The sequence below is a fragment of the Alexandromys fortis genome, unplaced genomic scaffold (genome assembly GCF_014885135.2).
Source record: "Alexandromys fortis isolate MF-2015 unplaced genomic scaffold, M_Fortis_MF-2015_v1.1 scaffold_27, whole genome shotgun sequence".
In the NCBI taxonomy this organism is placed as follows: domain Eukaryota; kingdom Metazoa; phylum Chordata; class Mammalia; order Rodentia; family Cricetidae; genus Alexandromys; species Alexandromys fortis.
Window position 1 is genome coordinate 1541643 of NW_026067952.1, and position 11323 is coordinate 1552965.

Genomic DNA, 11323 nt, shown 5'->3' on the forward strand with positions numbered 1-11323 from the left:
TAACTAATTCTTACATCTTAAATTAGCCCATAACTCTTGTCTGTGTTAGCCATGTGGCTTGATACCTTTATCAGCAAGGCATTCTCTTCTTGCTTCCTCTGTGTCTGGGTGATGACTGCAGACTCAGACTTTCCTCTTCCCAGAATTCTCCTATTCTTGTTGCTCTTGCCTATACTTCCTGCCTGGTCGCCCCATTTATACTTCCTGCCTGGCTACTGGCCAGTCAGCATTTTATTAAAATACAAGTGACAAATCTTTACAAAGTACAAGACCATTGTCCCACAATAGTTCACAGCATACAGAGGGGAATCCCATATCAAGTGTACATGCTTGTACTACCAGCATTTGGGAGACAGAGGCACAGGACCATGAATTTGGGGGCTGCCTGGGCTACATAGTGAGTCTCTGCTTCAAAAATCCCTAAGGGTAGGGGTGTAGCTTAGGGGATCTTGCCTAGTAGTGTCTAAGGTCCTGGGTGCCACCGTTGGGTGCCTTCTCCTGGGTGCCACCTCCAGCACAAGACTTTAAGTGAGTACTTAAAAATAACTCAGAAGTTAAAATTACAGCCAGATGATATTAAAATGTAGAAAGCATATTTTATAACCGTTAGCATGGATTGCTTTACCTAACATCTTTTTTTAATCAGCATTCTCTGAAGTGCATTGCCCGTCCACTGTGACATATTAGTTTTAACTTGCACAGATGGGAGTCGAGTTTTCTGTTTGAAGACCTTTTTTATATTAAAAAAAAAAAGTCAAAGAAAAAAATTTAAGTAAATTAACACACAAAAAGCATGCATAAGGCATAAGTTTTGAGGCTGTTTTTGAATCTCCTTCCTGAACTCTAGGAAAATGTGGCGTGGAGTGAGGGTCCAGAGCCCTCTTCACAGAGTCATGGCCACTGTTTTCCTCCCAGAAGTAGTCACATGTTCCAAGCTGGTCCTTCAGTCCTTGCTTGGTTTCAGGGTGGCCATGTCAGACACATTCTCATCGCTATGACAAAACACCCAACAGGAAACAACTTAAGGAAGGAAGGGCTTGAGGATGCAGCCCGTCACTGTGGGAAGGGTATGGTGGTAGCAGTGTGAGGAGGCTGGTCCCCTTCCATCTGTAGTCAGAAAGGAGAGAGAGAGAGAGAGAGAGAGAGAGAGGAATGCTGGTGTCCATTTCATTCTGTCCAGTGTTGTTCTGAGCTGCACAGCTGGCTGGCGCTCAAGGTGAGGTTACACTCTGGTCAGTGACACAAGGTTTCTGGGACTCAGTTTCCCTGTTGGTGCTTGTGGTGGATAAGAACAGGGCCTGCCTTGGAGGAAATGAGGAGGGTTAAACGAGTGAAGACACCACGCTCACTCAGAGGGTTTCTGGACTCAAAACTACCTTCTCCTTCACATGGATCACACTTCATCTTGTTGACGTAAAGACTGCGGAACCCTCTCAACCCAGAGGCCATTCAGAGGCTGTGTGATAGTCTAGCCAGCATGGTGACCATATGTTTGTGCCTTAGCGGTCCACTTGGGAGATCTTGGGGTCTTTGTGGTGGGGGTGGGGTGGGTGGGGTCATGATACTATTAACTTATCAAAAAGCATTTCTTCTGAATAAAACATGCTAAATCCACCAGAAGGTGTTTTTAAAAGTCATTTCTAAGTCACTGGAGATTTCAAGTAAGCCCAGTGTCCCTAAGGGGGAAAACATCACTGACTGAATCTTTCGGAAAAGAGAGAAAAACCAGGGCCCCGGAATGACCCGTCACCTGCCAATACTTTGAAAGAAACCAGTGTGCAGTTTGACCTCCGGGGCAGAGGTCACATGGTTGAGGTGGGTAGAGATAGAGTGACTCACAGCCCAGACAGCCAATCCAGACCCCAGGGGACTTCCTTTTAATGGGGCCTGCTCAGATGCTGGAGGATTTGAGTGAAACCAGAGCCAGCTGGGTGGGAATGAGAGGATTACGAAGCCAAGTACAAAGCGGGAGCCATTTTCCTTTTCCTTTCACACGTGCCGTTGGATCAGAAAATTGAGAGAGGGTTAAAGATAATTAAAAAGCTCTCCCAAATGGCGCAGGGTCCCTAGGAGGCTGCAGCCCCTAATGGCTGAGAGTGAGGTACCATGGGTGGGAAGAAGAGCAGAGGGCGCGTGGTTGTCGGAGCTTGGCCCATGCGGGTTTCCTTTGCTTTCCAAATCACAAAGCAGAAGTGGCTCAGCCCAGAACTCACCTCCATCTAAACCAGCTACGTGTGCGGAGGCTGGAGGGTCCCACCACAGAAGGACGGTTCCACCATGCCCTCCCTTCCAGGATAAACTGCCAGAGATCACGAAGCGAAACAAATCCGGCATGAAAGGGAGCAAACAGAAGGACCGACCAGGGCGTACTTTGAGTTGATCACCATGGACTGGGACTTTAGGGGATGGCTTTAGATACGTCTCCCGTGAAAGGGGCGTGTGCCTTCTTTCCTTAAATCTGTGTGGCCCACGTCACCTCCAAGGCTAGGCTATCAAATGGTACGTGGAACCTGGCCAGCTGTTGCTCCTCCTTCCTCCTTGTAGACTGTGTTTTGGGAGAGTTTGGATTTGGGTTTTCTCTCGACAACAGCAGGGAGCTAGAGACCTTGGTAGATACCGTGCCCTTGGCTTCAGAGGCTGGATTAGGGACAAACATGTAAGACTCATATTTGGAACTTAGGTTTAAACTATGGGGTAGACAACAAAACAACAACAACAACAAGCTCCCAGGACTCCTGAAAATGCAAACAGGTACAAGAACAGAAGAACTGACCTGTGAGGGGGACCATTGAGGACAGAGCTGGCGGGGAGGGAGGTGGGGGGGTTGGGAGGAGGAGGGAAATGGGGAAAGTTTGCTTCCTGACTCTGGATTTGAATGCCTGAGTCCTGCTGTGCCTTACCTTTGGACTTCTTAACCACACAAGGTACCAGTTCTTCCCATCATCCTTTCTTCATAGTAATTTCTATTTTGTCTGCCAGTTGCCATCAGGACAGAGTGGTCCACACGATGGTCACTTCATTAGAGGTCTGAGATGGTCCACTGGCGCTAACTTCCTGGGGAAAGAGTCCGGCAAGAAGGTCCCCACATCTGCTCCTGTCAGAACAGAACACCGTCTCCTAACTGGGACTTGGTGGTGCTCTCACGTCTGTGGACTGTGGTCGGGATGACAGGGAGCTAGACAGTCATCTGACTTTGCAGATGTCTCTACCGATGCCCCACTGTGACTATGGAGACCCCAGAAGCTGGGCCACGCCTGGAAGTTAATAGTCTCATCCTCGTTCATCTTGCCCTAGAAGACAAAAATAAACGTTGTGCACATATGGTTATTAATGTAATATGTATATAATAAATATGCGTTTAGCTATTACTATTTGGCAAAAGACACAGATGAAAATCTTCATTGTTTGAAACTTCAACATGGATATTGTTTTGTCTAGACTCTGTGGTTTGGGGTTTTTTGAGACAAAGACTCCATCTGCAGCAGACTCTGGCATTGAACTCCCAATCCTCCTGCTTCAGGCTCTCCTGGGCTGGGATGGCAGATACATGTACACCACCATGGCCAGCTAGCCTCAGTCCTAACTAACAAACAAGGGGGTGAAAACCCCTAAGCCCTTTCTCCTTTACTATGAGATCCAAAGTGAAGTCAGTCCAGCTTTTTTTTTTTTTTGTCTTTTTGAAGGACTGGTTTTAACTCCAGGGGTCTGTCATCTAGAGTAGCTGAACAAGACGCCTCAAGGGCTCAGCGCTGCTTGAAAATGCTCCTCTAGCATCCTTTCCAGTTGGTGGGACGCAGAATCCGCAAACACACTCTCTGTGTTCCCTATTGTTTACATACTTTCGTAAAAGGGGGTGATTTCCCTTCTGCTCCACAGTTATAATGTCTCACGACTGGCTGCTAGGAACTAAAAGTATGCTTCAAGAGAAAAATCGCTCATCTCTCCTTCTCCCAATGACCTTGGAATACATAAACAACAGGCCTGTAACCAGTTTGCAAACACCTTTTCTCCTTGGAGGAAAGAACGGCCCTTGAGCGTGCATATCACAGGAAGGAGACAGGCTATACACATTACACTCCTCCTCACTGGGAAAGCCGTGGGGGCCTTGAGTGTGAGACCAGAGTGAACTCCCCCCTTTCTCAGACAGGGGGAAATGCCCTAAGATAGGGACTGAGCGACACAATGGGACCAGCAGCTTAGCACTTCTGCCATGCCTTCCCCACCGCACCCTTCCAGCCGCCGAAATAAAACCTTCTCCATCCTTAATGGCTTCTTCTCAGGTACTTTGTCATGACAATGAGAAAAATCATTGATTCAGGCAGGAGGAAGAACATGAATGAAGCAGGAGGATGTCAGGCATTTCTTGCAGGCTCAGCTGCAAGAAGCCAGGTCTCTTCACTGAGGGTGGGGGCACCCAGGAGGAGTGGGCATGGCAGAGGGAGGTGCCAAGACAGCACCAGCAGAGTCACCCTTCAGAAGGAATGGGGCGGGGCCTCGCTGACTCCCCCATCCCAGAGCCTCCTTCCTTGTGGCTATGTGTCACGAAGATGGAAGCTGCCGACTTTGCTCTTGTCTCCAGGGATGAAGGTCAGTGTCACAGCAGCGTCCACTCTGATGCCGTCGTCACGCTGAGACCCTGATATTCAATGTGAAAGCTGCACTGATGAAATTTTCATTACAGAAACATCTTCCCTTTCATGGCCTCGTTAGTCTATGGCTTTGGGGATCCACTGGCTTGGGTTTGGTTACCCTGCGAGTGAGGATGGGGCATTATTAAACATTTAGATGAGGGATGGTATGTCAGGATGTCCTCCCCCATCGTGGGCAGAGCATGAGGGGCTTTGCTAATGACTACAAGGGAGTCAGGGCTGGGAGCCAATTACATCATCCTCTGTGGTCCGAGGGAGCCTCCACCTGCCTGCAATGGAGAGGAGCTGCCTGGCTGCAGGATGCAGGAGAAGCCCAGTCCTCCACCCACCTCACATCCACCAGGTCGTCTGTGTGCTTGAGCAAGCCCCACCCACTTCTGCACCTCACAAATAGCATAAGGCAGGTTGACCAGATGGACATTTGGACACAATGACTGTGGACTGAATTGGGTTAAAGGGGGACGCTGTGTTGCAAGCTGGTTGTGTTTAACAAATGCTTTTCCAATTGTGAGAACAGAGTCTGTGTCTCACGTGTACACACCTGTCAGATTTTCTCACCTGTCCTATGGGACAGGTGGCCTCATCGTTCCCACTTTACAGACGGGGAAACTCTGGCCAAGGCTTGCTAGATAGCCTACAAAGGGCTGCCTGCTGGTTGGGAGCAATGGCAGGATTTGGATTCAGCATGTCTGATCTAGAAGGTATGCTTTAACATCTATGCGACATTTCTTAATAATTCTGCTTTCTTTTTCTTTCTCTCTCCTTTGCTTCCTCCCACTACCCCTCCCTCCCTCTATCCCACTCTTTCTTCCTCCCTCCCTCCTTCCCTCTCTCCCCTCCCCCTTTTTTTGAGACAGGTCTCTAGCATAGACTGACCTCAAACTTACTATATGACCTAATATGACCGTGAACTGATTTTCCTTTTTGGTGGAACACAGGACCTGCGTATTAGGTGAGCATTCTACCACCTGAGCTACATGCTGGCTTTCTTCTGTACTTTTCAAGTTTCATTTCAACAATAATGAGGCGTCTGAGTTTAAGACACTCTGCAAACATATAGCTTGCATGCCGAAAACCTGGAGGCTCAACAAAGATCTAGGGCAGCAGTTCTCAACCTGTGGGTCGTGACCCCTTTTGTGCGGGGGGGGGGTTACCTAAGACCATTAGAAAACACAGATATTTACATTATGATTTATAACAGTGGCTAAATTACAGTTATGAAGTAGCAATGAAAACAATTTTATGTTGGGGGATGCGATTTCCACCACAACATGGGGCACTGTATTAAAGGGTTGCAACATTAGGAAGGTTGAGAACCGTCGTACTAAGGATTGCTTCGTGTGAGGTCCCATTGTGCACTTCCAGAAGACTCTGATAATGAGAGGATTTAGTGCTTGTTAGCCAGGCATGATGGCAGCTTTTAAAAAGAGTCCCATCTCCAAGGAAGACTGACAGAATAATTATAACTACGCCGGGGTGGGGGAGAGGGGACCCCATTTGAAAGCAGTGGAGGGTGACTTAGGCTGCCAGGACTTGCTGACCGCGATCCCAGACAGCCTGAGACACTTTGAGGAAGGACACCCGTGGCTGACCTTCCTGCTCTACAAGCACACACACACACACACACACACACACACAGCTCTCCTCCAATCTCATCGGAGAGCGAATGAGAAATAAATGCTTTCATATAAGCCACAACTAGAATGTTCGTAGCCAGCAGATTTGCATGAACAAGCAGTAAATGGAGTTTTTGGCAGAAGGAAAAATGGCTGTCAATGAGATGACTCGTGACAAATGAACGGAAAGGGTGTGTGTCTGAGTATTATGTGTGTGTGTATTGGTGTGTATGTGTTCTCTGTGTGTGTGTGTTTGGTGTATACGCATTCTGTGTGTATATGTATGGTGTGTGTGTGGCATGCATGTATGGGTGTGTGCACATGTATGTGTTTGCATGTTTGGTGTATGTGCTTGTGCATATATGTGTTATGTGCATATGGGAAACTTAAACATGAATACATGAATCAGCAATCAGAATTAGCTTTGGCTATAATTCTATTACATAGAGAGTCAAATTATTTGGCACAAATAATATAATAACCAGGCTAAGTAATTTTAAGGATTTAAACAACCCTTTGATTGTGAAAGTGGGAATCATTTTTTTTCCAGATGTGTGTGTGTAGGTCAGAGATCGACATCAAGTATCTTCTCCCTTCTCCCATCTCTTTCTTCCTTATTTTTCGAGACAGTGTCTCTCGCTGAAACCGGAGCTCACCGATCGACTAGACTTCCTGGACAGAAAGGCCCTGGGTCTTCTTGCTTCCACCTTCCCAGTGGTGGGGTCATGGCATGCACCGCTCTACCTGGCTTTTCTGTGTGTGCTGGGACTCAAAGTCAGGTCCTGGTGCGCGCAGAGCAGGCACTCAACCCACTGAGCCATCTCCCCAATCCTGGGAATCGGCATCTTCAGGAAGCTCCAGACCTGCCTTTGAGAGAGCGCAAAGGGAGGGAGCCCGAAGGTGAAAGCGATACTATGGAGCCCAGAGCTCAGCACCTAGGTGGTTGATACAATGTAAGAAATTGTGACGTAAATGCCTTCCCTGAGCCACCTATGCTTTCTCCAGTCACCCTGAGAGAGGTCCTGGCTGTCCTGCCTCTTAACTCTGTAGATCTTGGCAGACAGAGCTCAGACCAGCTAGAGTCAGGGATCCATCCACACATTATGTGTTTATTTGCTTCTGCGGCTCAAGCAAAGAAAGTTCAAGACAGGGCTGAGGCAGCAGGAGAAGGAGCCAGCGCTGCCTGTGGATCTGGGGACTCAGATTGCCTAGGATACCTGGCTCCCAAATCCCTGCTTGTGCCAAGGTCAAGTCTTACTGGACACAGAAGGTATATGACTGTGTGTCCCAGGAGGCTGTGGTTTCCAAGATGGCAACAGTGGGTTGGTCCTGGCTCCAGGGTTAGGGTTAGGACTCCCTGCCCTCCGTGCTATATTCTGTCCTGCCATAGGTCCAGCAGTTTTATTCATTAACCAATAAAAGCAACAGGTATTTGCAGCGTACAGAAGGACATCCCACGTCAGCTGCACACATCACACCTGCCATCAGGAATCAGAGAGAAGCAGGCTGGCGATTGGCTCGTTTTCTCCCCCCATTCAGTCAGGGGCCCAGATCACGGGGTGGTGCCACCCACAGCTGAAGTTGATCAGCTTCCTGTCTCAGCTAATCTACTCTAGATAATCCCTCACAACCAACATTATCTGCCACCCTGTGTTTATAGCAAGGGCACAGAATGTGTGTCTGCGTCCTCTTTCTGGATGTGACATCAGAACACCGTCTTTGTCCTCTTCCTTGACCGCTGGGGAAGGCAGAACCACCCAGAGGCCAGAACTCCTACCTCTTTCTCACTCTGTGCTGTTGTCTCCTGGTCACCAGAGTTGCTGGCATCGTCCCTCTGCCCCCGTTCACCTCCGCACCTGCTCTTGGCCCCAGTCTTTCTGTCGGTGTCAGGGTGGACTTGAGTTTGGCTGTGCCTTTGTTGTATAGAGCAGTTTTCATGTTCCTGCCTGGATGCTGATTTACACGAAAGTCAGAGCATTCTCGTTATAGTTTGGTAGCTGCTGCCAAGTGCCTGTAGGAACGTCTGTACCTGTTTAGCGAGGACCCCCCGGGGAACTGTTTACTCTCAGCCTGGCTCGCTTTGCCTTGCCAATCTGATAAGCGAAACTAATAGCCGGTTTCACTTGTCTAATTAAAAACCACATTTTCATCTTTTCTTATGCTTATTGGTTGTTTGCATTTCTTATTTGTAGACTACCCATTCATCTTCCTTATCCAGCTTTCTATGGATTGATAGATGCTAAAGCGGTTTCTTTGTTAGGCTGGAACTATCCAGCCAGTCCTACCTTCTCCTCGCGGGTAGGAGTCCTTTGTCAGGCAGAAGTTAGAAGTTTTGATGTAAGAAAGAAAGCTAACCCCCAAAGAACCGGAGGGAGGCAGTGTCCCAGACTGCGGGTACTGTGGGGAGGTCTCCAGTGTCCTCTGGTCTCGACCCCAACAGCTGGCTCCATTCTTCCGCTTTCAAAAGAGAATTCAGATGGGATGCAGGAGTAGAGCGAGCTGGGAAGCAGGAACAGCGTAGAAATTTTTAAAGAGTGGCTAGGGCCAGCAGCAGTGACCCTAAACCTGTCAAGCACGGGACAGTTTCCCCTGTCCCCTCTGTCCTCTGCTTGTCCCTCCCTCAGGGTGGGCACTTCCAGGACAGGGGCATAGTTCCATGAAGTTCCGTTTAGTCCTGAATTCAGTTTGTTATAAATAAATGTATCAGGTACAAGAATATGTAGGAACCAAGTGCCCCCAGATTTGCACAGTTCACTAGGAAAGGTAACAGCGAATGCTCCCCTGGGGAGGACACAGCTGGAGTTGACCACTGCTACCTATTACTCTTTATATCCTGGTTTGTGGGTCTCTGAGCTGGCTCTGCTAGAGAGCCTGCCACCACCTCTGGTTCTTTATGTCCTGTTTTTGGGGGTTCACTGGTCAGTCTGTCCCATGCTAACCTCCTGTCTAATCGTGGGACTGAACAGGCTAGAGACAAGGCATCATGGGCAGGTGCATTTCGGGTGTTCACAAAGCCACCAGGGCACTGTCTGGGCTCTGCTCATCTTTACGAGGGTGTCACTCTGGGGTGGCAGCAAGGTTCCCAGTGACTCTATGAGGCTGCATGTAACTAACAAATCTCGTCAAAAAGTAGCGTGATCATGAAACTGTATTTTTCTCCACACAGGAGTCTGAGGACAGTTGGCTTGGAGAGTGATTTAGTAACTTAAAGGTCACACTGTGAGGAGGCTTCTTGCTTATAAAAAATGACTGCCACCTATGATCATGACAGCATCCACGGGACACAGAACACATGAGAGCATCCAGGGAACCCAGGGCACATAACAGTATCCTGAGAACACAGGGCACATGGCAGCATCCTGGGAACACAGAACACGACAGCATCCTGGGAACACAGGACACATGACAGCATCCAGGAAAGGCAACTGGCCAGACACACTTCTCATTGTCCCAGATTTCCTCACGCTTCAGCAGACGCTCTTCTGGACCTACTGACTGTAATGAGATCACTATAGTGTTTTTATAAATAAAGCTTGCCTGAAGATCCGAGGGCAAAGCAGCCACATAGGCCAGGGAGTGGTGGCACATACCTTTAATCCCAGGACTCCGGAGACAGAAGCAGAACCCTGTGAGTTCAAGGCTACCCTGGGCTTCACAAGATTGAATCTGTCTATAAGAGAAACAGAGCTCACACAAAGGTGATCCCAGTACTTGGGGTCCCATGCCTTCAATCCCAGTACTAGGAGGTGGAGACAGGAGAGATTGGTTGGGAGGAGATAGGAACTCAGTGGAGTGTGGAGTCTGAGGATTTATGGAGTCAGAATCTCACCCCTTTGGTCTGAAGATTTGGTAGAGGTAAAAAGTCTCTCTAGTGGTTGACTGCTTTGCTTTTCTGATCTTCAGCTTGAACCCCAATCTCTGTCTCTGGGATTTTATTATTTGTGCTATAGCTCACTGTAAAGGACAGGAAGCAGGGAATCTGTCCCTCAGCCAAGGGACATTCAGCTCAAGCCCCTCCTGTTTCAGCTTTGGACTCACTTGCTTGAACCAATTCCTGCCGCCGCTCACCCGATCTACTTCCAGGTCAGGGGAATTTCCCAGGTGATTGGCTAGAGTGAGTCACATGTTCCACTACCCTGGCACGTGACTCATCCTGCACGAATAGTGGGGGAAGGTGAGTTTTTGCAGGCAGGAGCCATTATGTTGTGTCGTTAAAAATAAGTTTCTATTTCCTTCAAGAGCTGATTTTGGTCTCTGTTTCTTGGAACCTGACCTTCCCCAACCTATGACTTTGACTTGTTTTTTAGAAGACCCTTCACCTTCTTGACCCTCCCTGACCTTCTTTGATCATATGGTGACCACATGACTTTTTTTGAGATCTTTTTCTGTATCGCCTTGTTGCCCCATTGTCTCTCTTCTGTAAACCTGCTTTGCAGCTACTCATGATTTTACTCCTTAAAAGGGGGCCCAGTGATGGATTTGGGGCTGCTCTCTTTACCAGGAAAGTGGCTGGCTAGCTCTTGGATGCACCCCAACTCCCCCTCCCCCCCAAAATTAAGCTTGCTTCAAATTTGGCTCCAATTGTGGTAGTGATATTATTCTCACCACAGGGACTAACACTTACCTGGGTGTGGGAGCCAGAAGGTGTTGACATGATGTCAGAGTCATCGTTACTATCACATCAATTCATGTCAGTGTCTGAAGGTGAGCTCCTGCCACTGCTGGGCACGGTTGCTCTTGCCACTGCTGGGCACGGTTGCTCTTGCCACTGCTGGGCACGGTTGCTCCTGCCACTGCTGGGCACGGGTTGCCTTGCCATCTTCACACTCCCTCGTCAGCGAACTGTGAAAGGACTTGGAAGTGAGCTGTTGCTTGTCTTCTTTGGTTTGTTGTTGCCTCCTACCCTGCCGTGCCTATGACTACCCACTTGGAAACGAAGGCAGACAAAGTGACCACTGTCACTCTGGCCAAGCAAAATGCCCAGCAAACAAAGTAGGCATTTTGAAAACCCTGCTTCCTGCCTCTGGAGGTATAGAGGTCCTTGTGAAGAGAGAGACA

At 48.6% G+C, this 11323-nt stretch overlaps 2 long non-coding RNA genes across 2 annotated transcripts; one reads left to right on the forward strand and one right to left on the reverse strand.

Moving 5' to 3' along the window:
- Positions 1 to 1210: 1210 nt before the first annotated feature.
- LOC126506809 (uncharacterized) lies at positions 1211 to 11076 on the reverse strand. Its single transcript, XR_007593348.1, has 3 exons — positions 10890 to 11076; positions 2901 to 3290; positions 1211 to 1302 (listed from the first exon to the last, which is right to left on the reverse strand). It is a non-coding gene; the product is annotated as an uncharacterized lncRNA (long non-coding RNA).
- Positions 1296 to 3368, forward strand: LOC126506808 (uncharacterized). Its single transcript, XR_007593347.1, has 2 exons — positions 1296 to 2751; positions 2980 to 3368. It is a non-coding gene; the product is annotated as an uncharacterized lncRNA (long non-coding RNA).
- Positions 11077 to 11323: the final 247 nt, after the last annotated feature.